General features: G+C 41.8%; 1 protein-coding gene across 17 annotated transcripts in view; it reads left to right on the top strand.

The window, feature by feature from the left end:
* The window catches only part of ARPP21 (cAMP regulated phosphoprotein 21), a 131,726-nt gene that overhangs the window by 7,700 nt on the left and 109,812 nt on the right, over positions 1 to 14,214 (top strand). The window lies entirely within an intron of this gene.

The raw sequence follows: 14,214 nt of genomic DNA, 5'->3' as shown, positions 1-14,214 counted from the left end.
TGCCCCAAAGAAACTGGGATGCTTTTAGGCTGATTTCTCCAAATCAGATGTTTCCTTTTGAGCTTTTCAGGCCAAGAGTAACAGCTAACGAGAAGAATACCATGGGAAAGCCAAGTCCTGTGTAAAGTATGCTTGTAACTTAATGCTTTTTAGTGTATTTCTCATTTAGTCTTGAGCAATAACGTGATTTATTTATGAGCTGTTTATACAGTGCTTGTGTTAAAAGTATAGAAGCTCAGTAACATCTTCCAGCTGATGAAACCGTCTCTTTCCTAAATTGGATGCCTTCAGGATTTTGAGTCAAAGGAAAACTTAAATGGTCAGCAGGATGGTATTAAAAACTAATAAGCAATTAAAAAGGATCCCCTAAGCATCCCCCTTCCCTCACTGTTGAAGGCTTTGGCTTTTATTTAGCAAAGGTTTTATCTTCTGTTTTTAATCTGTGCTAACACATAAAAATCAAGTATATACGAACCAGCTCCTTTCAGGCTTCTGTTTCATCCCAGTTTTAAGAGCCACGCAGCAGTGGTTTTTACTGGATTCATAAAATCATCAGAGCCAGTTTTATTCTCTAGGAATTGAATTCCGTCATCAAAAGCGTGCCTGAACAGCTAATAATTTTGTCATTAACCCTGGTGCAGCAGTTGTATTTTTATTGCCTGATGAGTCGAAGTTTTCCTGTGCCTTCCATACAGAAAGCATTTTGTAAGCTTTGATTTGTCATTAAATATGAGAGTCAGCTTGTGGGGCTTCTCTTTGCAGGGAGCACGTGCATCTTTGGTGACTTGCAGGGCTTCTCATGGTGTGATAGTTTATTTACTGAGAAGGAAGTTATCACAATGTGGTCCTGAGTAAGGGAGGCTTTTCAGTTGAACGAAGCTAACGCAGTTAACTGCAGTGATTAGAAGCATGTTATAAATACAGTTAAATACTGTTGAATGCAATGGGAAGTTTCACTGGGAGGGCAAAGTCCCCAGTAAACTGTTTTACTAGGGAATCTGCTCTCATGTGGAATAGGTTTAGCACAATGTCCTTCTGGAGAATATGCCCGCTTTCTGCTTTTGGGGTGTTTGTGCCACTGAACTTAACTCGAAATGCTGTGCCTTCAGCAGCCCAGAAGTAAATCCTAATAGCAGGGGTTCAAAGTAAACTTTAAGGTTTTTCCGTTTTCAAGTGACTGCTCTGTTTCTAAATACATTGCCACTGGCATAACAGTTAAAATAGTTTGAATGAGCTTGCTTAATGTATTATAAAGTGTTTGTCACGGAGTCAGAAATGTGTATGGTGCCATAAAAGCTTTAGGAGAAACACATCAAATAAATTGCTCCACTCCAAAGGCTCACGACAGATTTTAATGTAAGCCCAGGAAATGTCTGATAGCGTTATAATTTGTGTATTTTATAAACCATGAAATCTGAAGGGAGGAGGTCTGACTCTCATGCTTGTGGGTTTCCTTCCTTTAAGAAAAATCAGAGCTTTCTCCTACCAACAAAAACCAGGAAAATCGTGAATGTTCAGATCTAAAAGGGAAGCATAACGAGTAAGTTAAGGTATCTTTAAGTGCTGTATTTCATTACATATACTACCATGAGGAAAATGATCATGAAACCATGTTTGATTTGGGTATTTTTTGGGGGGAAGCTTTAATTCACAGAAAACAAGTCTATATGGAAAATGCACTGTACTTACCAGCTTTATGTACCTCTAGGCTTTTTCACTCCAGTACTGCAATCTGTTCTGCATCTGAGCAGTGAAATGGAGTGGTCTCTAGTGACAGGAACTGTGGCAAGCAGCGTAAGAATCATGTTAGATACTAAAGACAATTAATTATTAGTGATGGATAATGTAACTTTTGTTTAATCTGTGTACTCATGGAAATGACAGCCTTTGGAAGAAGTCCTTGAATGACCTGCTTCTTGAAGTAACCATCTCAAAACAGGAGGCTGAATTAAAGGGGGGGGGGGGGCATAATGGAGGATTAGCAGCAGTAGTACTGCTTGTAATGTGAACTCGGGTTATGGGGCATCACGAGTAGGAGGACAGCAAAGGGAAGGAAGACTTTAAGGAGATATTCCCTGATAATAAAATAGTTGGAGTTTTGGATCACTCAGAGAAAATTTATAGATGGTCTGTAATGATGCTGAATCAAATGAGCATACAAATATAAACCTATAGACCACCTTATAGCATCATTTGTTTTCTGATTAAAAAAAGATCGTAATGTGTGCAAATGTGATCCGTGTCTCGGTATGGAGAATCGGGACCAAGTGACAACTCCTCTGCATTCGCTCTTGGTCTCCTCAAATCGGAGGTTACAGGAACTGCAAATGATCTGCGCATCCTGATTTTGCTGTTGCAGAATTGCTCCTCTCTGCCACCTGCCTGGCAGAAGAGAAAGGAAGATGATGAAGTTGTTGCCAGGGTTCGAGGGCAGCCACACAGCAGCATCCATGAGGATGGGTGGTGGTACTTGGTCTGGCTTAATGTCAGTGCGTGAAGCTGGTGGTAGAGTCCTGGGGAGGCATGTAAGATCCTGGACTGTAGTATGTAGACAGTTCCTCTATGAGAATAAATTGGTTTCTAGCTTTAATAGCTCTTGCCATGCCAGTAGCCACATAAACTAGCCAGGTATTTACTGAAATAGCATGATGTGTCCTGTGACCGCACAGATTCACACCTCTCTGTGAAGGGCTTTGTGTTAAGGGGGAAGGATTTGTCAGAAAGCAGATTGAGAGACAGATCTTGATGCAGCGTTTTGGCTGGCTGTGGTTGTGCTGCTGCTAACCACACAGCCATAGCGGTGGGGCTGTGGCTCCCACAGACACGCTGCCCACTCCTCTTTTTGCTGTGATCATTTCCGCAATGCGGGAGGAAGATGCGGCAAGCACCCACCTCTTGCGAAGCCCACAGATTCCTTTGATGTGCACGTTGCTCCTCAGGGTTTTTTTGGGCAAGGAGAACAGATAACGTAATTGGTGCTCGCCAAGGCTGATGATTTTTCCTCTACAGCTCATTTCTCATAGAGCTGTATGCTCAGAGGATTGCTGCGAACTCTTTTCTGTGTTACAGCTGTGTCCCATGTCCAGGCAATGACAGTCAAAATGTAGATTCTTTTGGCACTTATTCCTGTTTGTGTCTATTTAATAACATGCACTTGTGTCACGTCTTTATTGCTGTTGCCAGACACTTCAAAGGCATCTGTAATGAAATTGCATCGGTGTATGAGCGGGTCACAAGATAAGACAGTGAAATACCGGCCCTTCTTAATAAAACATTTTCTTGATGAAAAGGCACAATTTCAACATGTGGAAAATGAAATAATTTCTATTCACTTCAGTACTCAGAGAGCAACTGCAGTAATAGCTGAGCCTTTGACTTGCCTTGAGAATGACAGCAGACTGAGCCATTCAGCTGTGCGTGATATTGAAGGTCCCTTCCATCCCGAACCATTCTGTGTTTCTGTATTATGAGCAAATTCCATGGCATGGGAATGTGTTTGCTAGATTTGCATTGACTCGAGATCATAGCAAAGGAGGCAGAGAAGTGGTCTGAGTACTTCTGATGCATAGTTAAATGTCCCCCTGGGATGTCTAATTTATTACCTGTGCCTGATACTTTGAATGGGACTGGCAGATGATGGTGTAATGTACCAGTGCTGCTTGGAATGGCAGCTGCATGTACAAGTATTTCAATGTCTGTTCACGGCCAGTCAGATGATTCTAATAAAAGGAATTCAGAGGCTCCATTTTTGACCTTATCTGGGGGCAAGTAGCTCAAGGTGCTGGTGCTTTTAAGCATTGTAAAACTGGAAAACAGAGAATTTTAAGCAGCCTTGCAACATCATCAGGGAAAATAAAAGATATGGAGGGGAGCTGATATTGTATTATCCTGGCAACAGCCGCATGTAAAGTAAAGCACATGGAAGTTAGGAGACTTACTACATCCTTAGGTGTAACATACGAACAAGGGATCTTCCTTCCAACTAGCCTGACATAAAGGCTGGAAGTGCAGGAAGTTAAACTAGACAACTGACTGCAGTCCCAATATAAACTCTTTCCTTGTTTTGTGCCTCTTTCCAGGCCATTTCCACGCATGCATCAGTTGTCTGTGACCATTCTTTATAATGGACCTTTGCCTTATGTAAGTTGTGACCCTTGTGTGAATGTCCCTGTGTTAAACCAACCCTTCTGACTTCTTGGGTTTTCAACATTTGCTCATGTTTTCTAGCTTTTTTTCCCTTAACTGTCTATATCAGTTTCTTGCCCCTGTTTGAAATGACTGAAAACTGATTTATTCATCATATAGTACTGCACTTTTAAAACTAACTGCTTCTGTAGGTATTTGGACAGTCAGTTTATAATAAAACACGTTATACAAAGCATACTAGCATTATTCAATATATGCCAGTTCCCAGGTCTCTTGGACTTTGTTTTGGTATCCCCTAAGGAGGGAATACCAGAACAGCTCTGATTACATCTGTGAACCAAACAGGGTTGTGGTGGAATCTAGAAGACCTTGTGCTTTTGAACTTCTTCATGTAAGCAGCTCCTATCAGTCTACCTGGGTCCCTTTGGGGCCTCTGTTCAGAGTCAGTAGCGCCATGGCATTGTGTGTTTGTTCAGTGTGTGTGGAAAATGTGTCCTGAACCCTCCATCTATTTATGTAGAGGTTTTTTTTCTTGGATTAGTGGTCTTTTCAATGAATTTCATGTTTGTCAGTTGCTTAGAAAATAAAGCGTAATGGAAACGGCACAAAATTAAATGCCTTTGGCGGTGTGTTTGCTGTCAAAGGGTTTTTACATGTTGGCTCTCTGCCCTTTTGTATGGACAGCTGTCTGTCATAGCAGCAGGAGATCCCAACAGCAGCCAGCGTAGCACCTCCTGCGTTAACGCTGGGTGCAGTTTACTGTGCTGCTGGGTTGTACAATGAAAAGAGGAGGAAAAGGGATGGAGCTCTTATGTGGAGAATTTCTGATTTCATGTCTGTGTGCTTGTCAAATAAGCTTGGCAACAGCACCAACAGGTGATGGTTATGTGTTCTTCTCATGACTGTGGTTATAAGGATTACATAGCCACAGATGTGGTCAGAAGTGGAGGAGATTGGTTGGTGGTAAAGATAGTTACTGATAAAGATATCTAGCTGTCTGCCTTTGAGGACACATACTACATATATAATCCATTTATGTGGAATACCTATATAGGAGTTCCTTGTATAGACAGGGAAGTAAAGGAACTGTTGGTAGGCGTACCTCATTGGAGAAGAAGACTGATGTGTTCAGAGGAGCATGGTTTGCTGCCCTCCTCTGAAAGCTGAAATGTATTTTTTTTCCTGGAAATCGAACCCTTTTTCTCCATCTATATTTTGTTTCTCTTTTTCTTGTGTGTGTGTTTGTTTTGTGTTGCTGAGATAGAGCGGGATAAACGCCTGTATTCAGCTGCCAATTACGGATTTAATTCCCTTATTTGTTTTTCAGTAATCTGATTGCCATTAGTGCCTAGTTCACTAATTGCCCGCTGTACTCTGTCAGTTTATGATGAAAGTAACATTCTGAGTATTCCAAAGCCTAATAAAGAAATGATGGCAGCAGCCTGAGCAGATGATGGATGGTAGTTACGAACTAATACATTTTGATGGCTTAATCTCCAGGCTGGTGGACAGTCAGTTATCCCCCAGCAGCACTGAATTGCAGAAGTCTCTCATGAGCAAAATCCAGTATTGTGTGGAGCATTCCATGTTTCAGAGGGATGTCATACTAACAAATCACATCTTCCACAAATAATGGTTCTAATCTCCTCAGTGATAACGGTATTCTTGGGTTGTTTGCTAAAGAGAAGGGGGGTTTTCTGTTTTGGTGTGTTTCAAGTATGTGTGTGAATGTCTGTAGTAGCACAGAGCTGGACCACAGTGAGATGGGCTTGCTTTTTCACGTAGCCTACATTTAAGTAGGCTTTGGAAAGCTTTTGCTTATTTTTTACTTAATTATCCAGTCTTTATGCTTGCAAATAAAGCCATGAAACTGTCAGCCCTTATAACTCTATTGCTGTAACTAGGAGACACATGCAACTGGATTCTGTTTCTGTAGGAGGAAGCTGGTATTGATAGCAGATCCTTCCAAGATGTGTGTTCATGTATTTTGTGGTTTCTGACGATACATTTGTCTTTCTGAGTAAAACTAAGTAGGGATAGTTCCCAAATGACTGAACTACTGGCCTGCTGCTGAAGTGCCTTTGCAGTGCAGCAGGTAGAAGAACCATAGACTACATTTGGAAGAAGACAGGCAAAACACTTGTTTCCAGCTTCCTGCTAAATTCAGACATCTGAACATCCTGTGATGTGGTAAGGGATTCTGCAATAATGGTAACCTTGCTTTGTGGTCCTAAGCCCACTAAAATGGTTGCAGATGCAGAATGCAGCGTGGACAGTCCCTGCTCTTGTGCTCACCGGCGACAGCTTAATGAAAAGAAGCTTTATTGTTGAAAACTTACTTTTTGCTGGCATTCCAATAAAGACGAGATGGGAAAAACAAACAAGAAACCCCAAGCTTGAAGGTGAGGAGGATGACACTGGGCTAATCCTGTTACTGTGAATAAGAGTACATAAATGGGCTAACTAGGCTGCCAAGAGAGAGGATGTGTTTGCTGAGTCACTAGCAGAGCAACGGGACCACTGCCTTTTAAAGGATTTCATGGTGAAATACTATGGCAGTTTTGTTGGGATTCTTATCAGATTTTCAGTACTTCCAAATGCCTCTCTCGAGCTTATTTGGGTAACTTGGGGTTATTCTTTACCAGTGAAGGCTCTTAAAAAAGATTTATGTCTTAAAAAGGGGGCCTTTCTGACAGTGGGAATAGCTTTGAATTCCAGTGCCACAGGTGGTACCAGCTGGGGAGCTGTATGCTGTGCCAACATCCTCACAAAAAACACAGCTTCCCCAAAAAAGGCCTTTTCCAAGAAGAAAAGATCAATGGGGGTGTTGCGAGTTAACATGGAACAGCTTCAGGAGTGGTCTGCTACAAGGCAGTAACTTGGAGAAAGATAGTGAAGCAATAGGAATCCCTGTTGTTCAGATTTGTCTGTTTCTCTTCCTAACATTCTGAAGCACTGAATTCCCCTTCCTCACACTCAGCTTTAGGAAGCATGGATGTCCCTTGGGAAGCAGGCTAGGCACCCAGCCATCTCTCATTCGTGTGAAACTTCTTACCAAAGATTCATTTGGGGATTGAATAGAGGAAGAAAACAAACCAGAAGGAAGTGTTTTTAAGCAAAAAATGCACTTTGGGCATCATTTTCACTCCCCAGTGAAAAGCAAGCTGTCCAGCCGCTAACTGGTGATCCCAAGCACGACTGTACAGTATGTTGATGGTTGTACTACGTGCTAGTACGAGGAGGATAACCCAGTGGTATAAATCAATGCTCCCAGCAAGGCTTAGGAAAGCACCAGGAGCGGATTCTAACTCGGGTAATGAACACAGACTTGCAGTGAAATGGAGCTGATTGCCTTGTTGAGTTTCACTGATGCTTTATCGCGTGTTCTAATGGGTATACATCTGCTGTACTTGAGCTTCAAGATACTCCAGAGCAATATTCCTTCTGTGTAAATGAGATGTGAAAAGTTGGTTTAGGAAGTGTAGGCACTGCTGATCAGGCCAGTAGAAGAAACATCAAGAATAGCTGTCCAATTATAATACTGCATTTGTTGGAAATAACTACAATGCCATCACTTCAGTATTTAGATGCTGACGTGATTACTTGTTTTTCCCCGTGTTTATTGTCAGTGTTATGATGCAGGCTGCTTATTTCTTAGCTCATTCATTTGGAATAATGAACCATTATTATAAATTACTTGTAAGTGCTATTTCAGTCTAATAGATTCACAGCAAAACGGATATTGTAGGCAGAATTTTGCATAAATAAACCCATTTCTCTCGCTCTTTCACTTTCCAACCTACTTTCTTGTAGTAGTAGTAATAGTTCCTTAAACTGTTTGGTCCAGAAGTTGAAGTGTGCTTCAGGAGGCCATACAAAAGAAGCATGGAAAGCTTTTCTGGATTAGTATTACTACAGTTAAAAATGCTGAACTTCTGGGTTTCTTGTTACTTCTTGATGCTCTCCATCTTCATGTATAGACAAAACCCAGTTTTGAATGTGCATACAGTTTGGTGAGTGGCTCCTTTTCACGTACACGTTTGCTGCCTGCCACAGAAGTGGTTGGGTTTAAAGGAGATACTGGAGGATGGAAGACTCTGGAGAGTGATGGCCATGGACCTGGGAAGTGGATGCTGGTTACCCTTTTAGGGTCTTGTTTTGACCAATTTAGTTTCTCATTTAACCTCTGTATGCCTCAGTGTCCTCATCTGGAAGGAAATAACTCACATTTTATACTTATATCCCTGAATGTGCCTTTTTTCCTTAGGCAGAAGCTCTTCCCTGTGAGGATGCTGAGGCTCTGGCACAGGGTGCCCAGAGAAGCTGTGGCTGCCCCATCCCTGGCAGTGCTCAAGGCCAGGTTGGACACAGGGGCTTGGAGCAAGCTGCTCCAGTGGAAGGGGTTGGAGCTGGATAAGCTTTAAGGTCCCTACAAACCCAAACCAGGCTGAGATTGTATGAATTATAGATTATGGCAGTTGTTATAAAAGAGGCACTATAGGAATGACCCATTGCCTCTATTGTGTTAATATTGGCAGATACAGCCAAGTTATGGTACCTTCACAAGTTAGATCAGTCACGGTTGTTAGTTGTGTGTAGTCCTTCAGTCCACTGCAGATACTAAGACACTCGCTTTCCTGTTGCTGCTGCTGTCAGTGTTGGGTGTTCCTGCTTTTATGCAGTGATTCTTTTCCAGACAAATGATGTGATAATGTGTTTATTGGAGTTTTAGCGGGTGATAACTGTGAAGAATTTGAAAAGTAAACTCATCATGTGTTAGGAAAAAAGAAAAGTCAGAATCCTGTTAAAATGTGAAAGCTTTGGTACCTGAGGTAAAGGTTGGACTTTCAAAACTGGCTCTTTCAAAAGGATTTGACAGGTTTTTCTCAGCTGGTTTATGTTATAGAATCATAGAATAGTTAGGGTTGGAAAGGACTTTAAGATCATCCAGTTCCACTCCCCCTGCCATGGGCAGGGACACCTCACACTAAACCATGGCAAGCAATGCTCTGTCTAACCTGGCCTTGAGCACTGCCAGGGATGGAGCATTCACAACCTCCCTGGGCAACCCGTTCCAGTGCCTCAGCACCCTGCCAGTAAAGAACTTCCTCCTTATATCCAATCTAAATTTCCCCTTGTCCTATCACTACTGTCCCTAATGAAGAGTCCCTCCCCAGCATCCCTATAGGCCCCCTTCAGACACTGGAAGCTGCTCTGAGGTCTCCACCCAGCCTTCTCTTCTCCTGGCTGAACAGCCCCAGCTTTCTCAGCCTGTCTCCATACTGGAGGTGCTCCAGCCTCTGAGCATCCTCGTGGCCCTCCTCTGGACTTGTTCCAACAGATCCATGTCCTTTTTATGTTGAGGACACCAGAACTGCACGCAATGCTCCAAGAGGGGTCTCACAAGAAGCCTCTTCTGTTATAGCATACGTTCATATATTCAAGAGAGGTTTTCAGAGTGTGGGGCTGCTTTTTGCCTGTGTTTTTAAACCCTGATGGTATGTACAAGTCAAACCACAAACACCAGCTGTGAGTGTTGTGCTCAGCTTTCACTTGGGGAGGTAGATGTTTGTTTTGTAAGATAAGGTTTAGTAGACAAAGCTTCTCCATAAGGAAGCTTTTGAAATGGCTACGAAGAAGGCTTGAGCATTTCCATTACAGGCACGTGAATTCCTCTCTTATGTCTATATCTGCACTTGGGGTGGTGTGTTTATAGGTCACCCCCCTTTAAATAAATAAATAAATAAACCGTGATTATTTATAATTGCCTGTGCTAACTTCTACTGAATGTTTCAAAGATGTTCCTTGTCCTGGCACAGCTGGAGAATAATTGCTATTTAAATTAGATCCTTTATGTATATGTGTTACTGTTGGAATGTAAATACTTTTCTAAACAGTTTAAGCATGATACTATAGTGATTGTATAGCTATATGTAAGAATTTAATCACCTTTTACATCTCTCTGTGGACTTTTACCTTGAGGCTCTTATTTAGCATTAGAATCTGCAAGGATTTGAATATCAAGGGAAAAATACTCCCTTGATAGGGTTTTCCTGGAAGTTGGCTTATGGTTAAGCCCAGGCTTTGGCTAGTTTGCTGATCTGTGTGTATGTGAGAGGTCCTGGCTTTTACCTGTAAAGCTTCCCCTGGCTTCTGCAGCATCAGGGGTATCTCCTGTAAGTGACCAGGACATCACTGCACTTTGTGCACTGAGATAAGCCAGTGGCATAGAGAACTGGTTGTATGTGGAGGTGCTGCTTAAAGCAGTGGCTTTTGGATAAAAATACAATTATTAAGCAATTAAAAAATACAGTTCCTTCTTCTTCTTCTTGCACTTACTATTTCTTCTATAACTGCTCCATGCCATTAGTTTTAGGCTTTTTTACAATCCTTCTCAGTGCTGCTGAAGGCTCATTTTGAGGAGCAGGCCTGATTGCTATGCTTCAGGTACCCTCCTTTGTGCCAGAGTTTGCATCCCCTCTTTCCATGCTTACACAAGGAGGTACCAGCCGTGGATAAGTGGCTGGGACAAGCATGTTGGTTGCTTTTCCACTTTTGTCTTCAGCACTATAAAAAAAAGGGAGTTAATTTAAACCAGGAGTTATCCTTTCTCTTTTCCAGCTGGAGCATTGTGCCTGCCCTGCTCTCCAAGTGTTCTGTTACTACTGGAAATGCTGCAGTTGCAGCTAACTCCAGCCAGTCTTTCTCTTTTTTGGTTTGAGTAACACCCTGAGTCCCTGCCCTTGAGTTCCTTTGCCTTTTGTGGTATTTCTGGTATCATGAGACTACTCATTTCCCATGCCTCGGTCATTGAGAAAACACCCCTATGACAGTTGTGCCTTCCCTGTCTGTGCAAGAGCAGCTCCCCTTGCATGCAGAGTGCTTTGTTTGCTTTTTTAATAGCATCTTATGTGCTTGAAAACTTGTGATGCATTTTACATTTTGCAAAACCCAGATACCCAGAGGCCTAAAGCCCAAAGCCACGTTTGGTAATCAAATAAGCCCGTGGCAGCAGTAAAACATTAATGCTTTTAGCATTAATTTGCTCTTTGAAAGGTAAGGTTGCCTGCTAAAACCTTGAGTGTCAGCCAGTAGAGCTGAAAGATGATGTTGTCCTAGGTTGAGTTCGACTGTTGTGTTGGGGAGAACCTGTACCCAATGCTTGAGCAATTAAAAGTGCACTTGCATTGGGTAAATTTCTACATCATGTGTCAGAAGCAGAAATTGCCTTCCACGTGTGTCACTAATTAGCCTGCATCCGTGTTTCTTTAGGACTTAATGCTGGCAAATAATTAGGTCTGATCTGCTGGAGCAGTTGTGAAGGGTTTAGTGTTAAATTACATGTGTGTCAGTGGGTACAGGACATTGCTACCCATTTGTCCCCAGCAGGATGGTACTCAGCTGCCATTAGCTTCCACATGTGAAAGGAGATACCACTGCAGTCATGGTTCAGTGGCTTGCTTTGCTTCTTTTACTCGTGCCCTGATTCCTTGTATGTATGCACACATATGTATGTAGAATGCTCAGCTGTACTTCACCTTAACTAAAGTTTTGTGTTCACTGTGGTCGTGAGCAGTAGAATAGAGCTAAGATAAAAGGAGGGCATAACGATGGTTAGGATAAATTTAACCAGGTAAACCAATGATGTTTCTAGTTCTTAAGTCACGTTTACATGCTAGTTGCACTCATGTCATTTGGTGTTTGTGAAGAAAGGCAAAAAAACCCCATCAGTATTGTAATCCACTTTTCAGTTAAAAAAGAAGGCCCCCAGTCAGGTTCTCTTGTTATATTTTCTAAAGAGTTGGTAAAGGCTCCAAATTATTGTATAAATAGTTGGTGATTTCACCAAACTGAACAGTAAGAAGCATCCACAGACATGCATTTTGAGAGAGAAAGAGGTCTGTAAGTTATATGGTCTGAGACCTCCCCAAGAGACAGTCCACAGATGAAAAGCAAATTGAACTCCCTTTAATTCCTATAGACCAAGGAAACTTGGGGTAGAGGTAAGGCTTTTTACCGTCCCCAGTTCACATCTGGAACCAATAATTCACAATGTAGGAGCAAACCCAGAAACAATGAAAGAAAGCTCCAACCTGAGATGCTCTCCTGGGAGGTAATTTTGAGCTTGGAACATACTCAGAGAAGTGCTTGGCAGAGGAACTAAAGAGCACTGAAAAGTTTTATGGTGAGTCTCTTGAAACAGAAATCAATTTTAATGTACTTAAATTATCCCTTCAGACCTCAGGTTCCATGTTACTATAACTCGTTTTTGTTTTCTCCCCTGTCTGAATTGCCAGAGATTCCAGTGAGGTATATGAAGTTCGTTCTTGTACAGCACTGGTTCACGTACTTGGATTGATACAGCTATTTAGCACGTTAAGTCAGTAAGCTTTTTTCATAAGAGATTATAAAATCTGGAGAAGTTTTTATAATTATATTATTTTATCAGAGAAAAATTGTCCTATTTTGGTCAGTTTTGTCAGGTTGCTCATGCTAACTCTTTAATGTTTGGACTTAAAAGAGAAGAGCTTTGATTTCAGTAGAAGGCGACAGAGTATTTTCAGTGTAGAAGGAGGTAAGCTGATCGTGAGGGTGTGCAGCACATGGGTGGAATTACAGCCAGCAGCCGCACAGGACTGTGCTGTGGGAGGGCTGGCATTGTAGCTTTGCCAAGCACAACTTCAGCTGAAATGCTGCTAATTCTGTTGTGGCAAGCAGTCAATGCAGCCTGATGTTTGAATCAATTGTTACGAGATATTAAATGTTCACATATTGAGAAAATTGCTTCCACTGAAATTGAAACAGGTTTCTCCTATTGCATTTAAACTCTTGGCAACCCAAAGGAAGCGGCTATCCAGAAGTTAAATACTTGAGAGACCTTTCTTTACACTACAGAGGGTAATAGTAAGGCATCTGATAATGGAGGGAAGGGAAAGATTATCCCTCAGTGGAGGGTGTGTGCACTACCAACGTTCTGCAAGCCAGCTGACAAGGCTCTATGAATGATGCTTGCACAGCCAAGTATTTTGTCCTTCTTCAGGGAGTAGCCTATTAGTAGTTACAATGCCAGTCATGATACCCACCAAAAATATGGTAACTGCCTCTCTTAATTACTCCTGCTCTGCCCGAGACTTTGTGCTTCAGAAGTTTTATATTGAGAAGCCCTTTTGAGGAGGAGGAAAGTCTTACAAATAGTTTCAACAGACTGATTTGAGCCTCCCAAAATGAGTAGCCATAACAGTTACACTTTGTAGTTGTGCCTGGAGTTGAGCCAAGATCGAAAGCTGGTTAAACATCTCCCTTTTTAGTCCCACACACTGAAAAAAACCAGGGTCCTTTAACATTGAACATACATAGGTGGGAGACATATGGAGAAACAGAGATGGATGTTCATGCAGACAGAGCATGGGAGGCAAATGCATTTGTAGCATCAGTGTTGGTTGGGTTTGTTTTTGGTGAAGGTAAATCACATTCTTCCTAATAGTGAGAAAGCATTTCCCAATGAAGTGTGTCTTCAAATTGATACCTTTGGGATGATAATTATGAACATAAACTTGATTTGTGGAAAGTTACAGGAGTAAGAATATCTTTGAAACTCATGTTTTGCTTGGTGTTTTCTTTCCTGGTTTGTTTTATTTTCAGTACTGCCCAATATTCTGATCAATAGCCTTAGCTCTATATATTGTAATATGATGACTATTATTAGGCAGCTATGTAGATTACAAACTATCATGTCCCATGTGTGCACATGCAATATACTGAAATGTCAGATACTTCATGTCTTAGGCTGTCCTAAGTATGAAAATGGCTGTATGCCAGAGCCTGCAGAACAATAATGTTCTTATCATGCTCTGATTGTAGCCAAAACATGAGAGATGCAAGATTTTGGGGTTGGAGACAAGGTAGACAAGAATTGAGCGAATCCTGATAAGTATGGAAGCTTCTTTCTCATTGTGGCACTCTAGTTCTACCAGCTTTAGGCTGGTTCTGATCCACAGCTTGGATCAGAATGGTGCTTGGTAGGTGGAATATTTACAAGTGTTGCTTCTCCTTCACTGTTGGTTTTAA

This window comes from Neopsephotus bourkii, unplaced genomic scaffold (genome assembly GCF_033783945.1).
Source record: "Neopsephotus bourkii isolate Nb327-2 ecotype Australia unplaced genomic scaffold, CSIRO-AGI_Nbou_v1 NB_1308, whole genome shotgun sequence".
Lineage (NCBI taxonomy): Eukaryota > Metazoa > Chordata > Aves > Psittaciformes > Psittacidae > Neopsephotus > Neopsephotus bourkii.
This window is presented reverse-complemented; position numbering and strand designations above follow the sequence as displayed.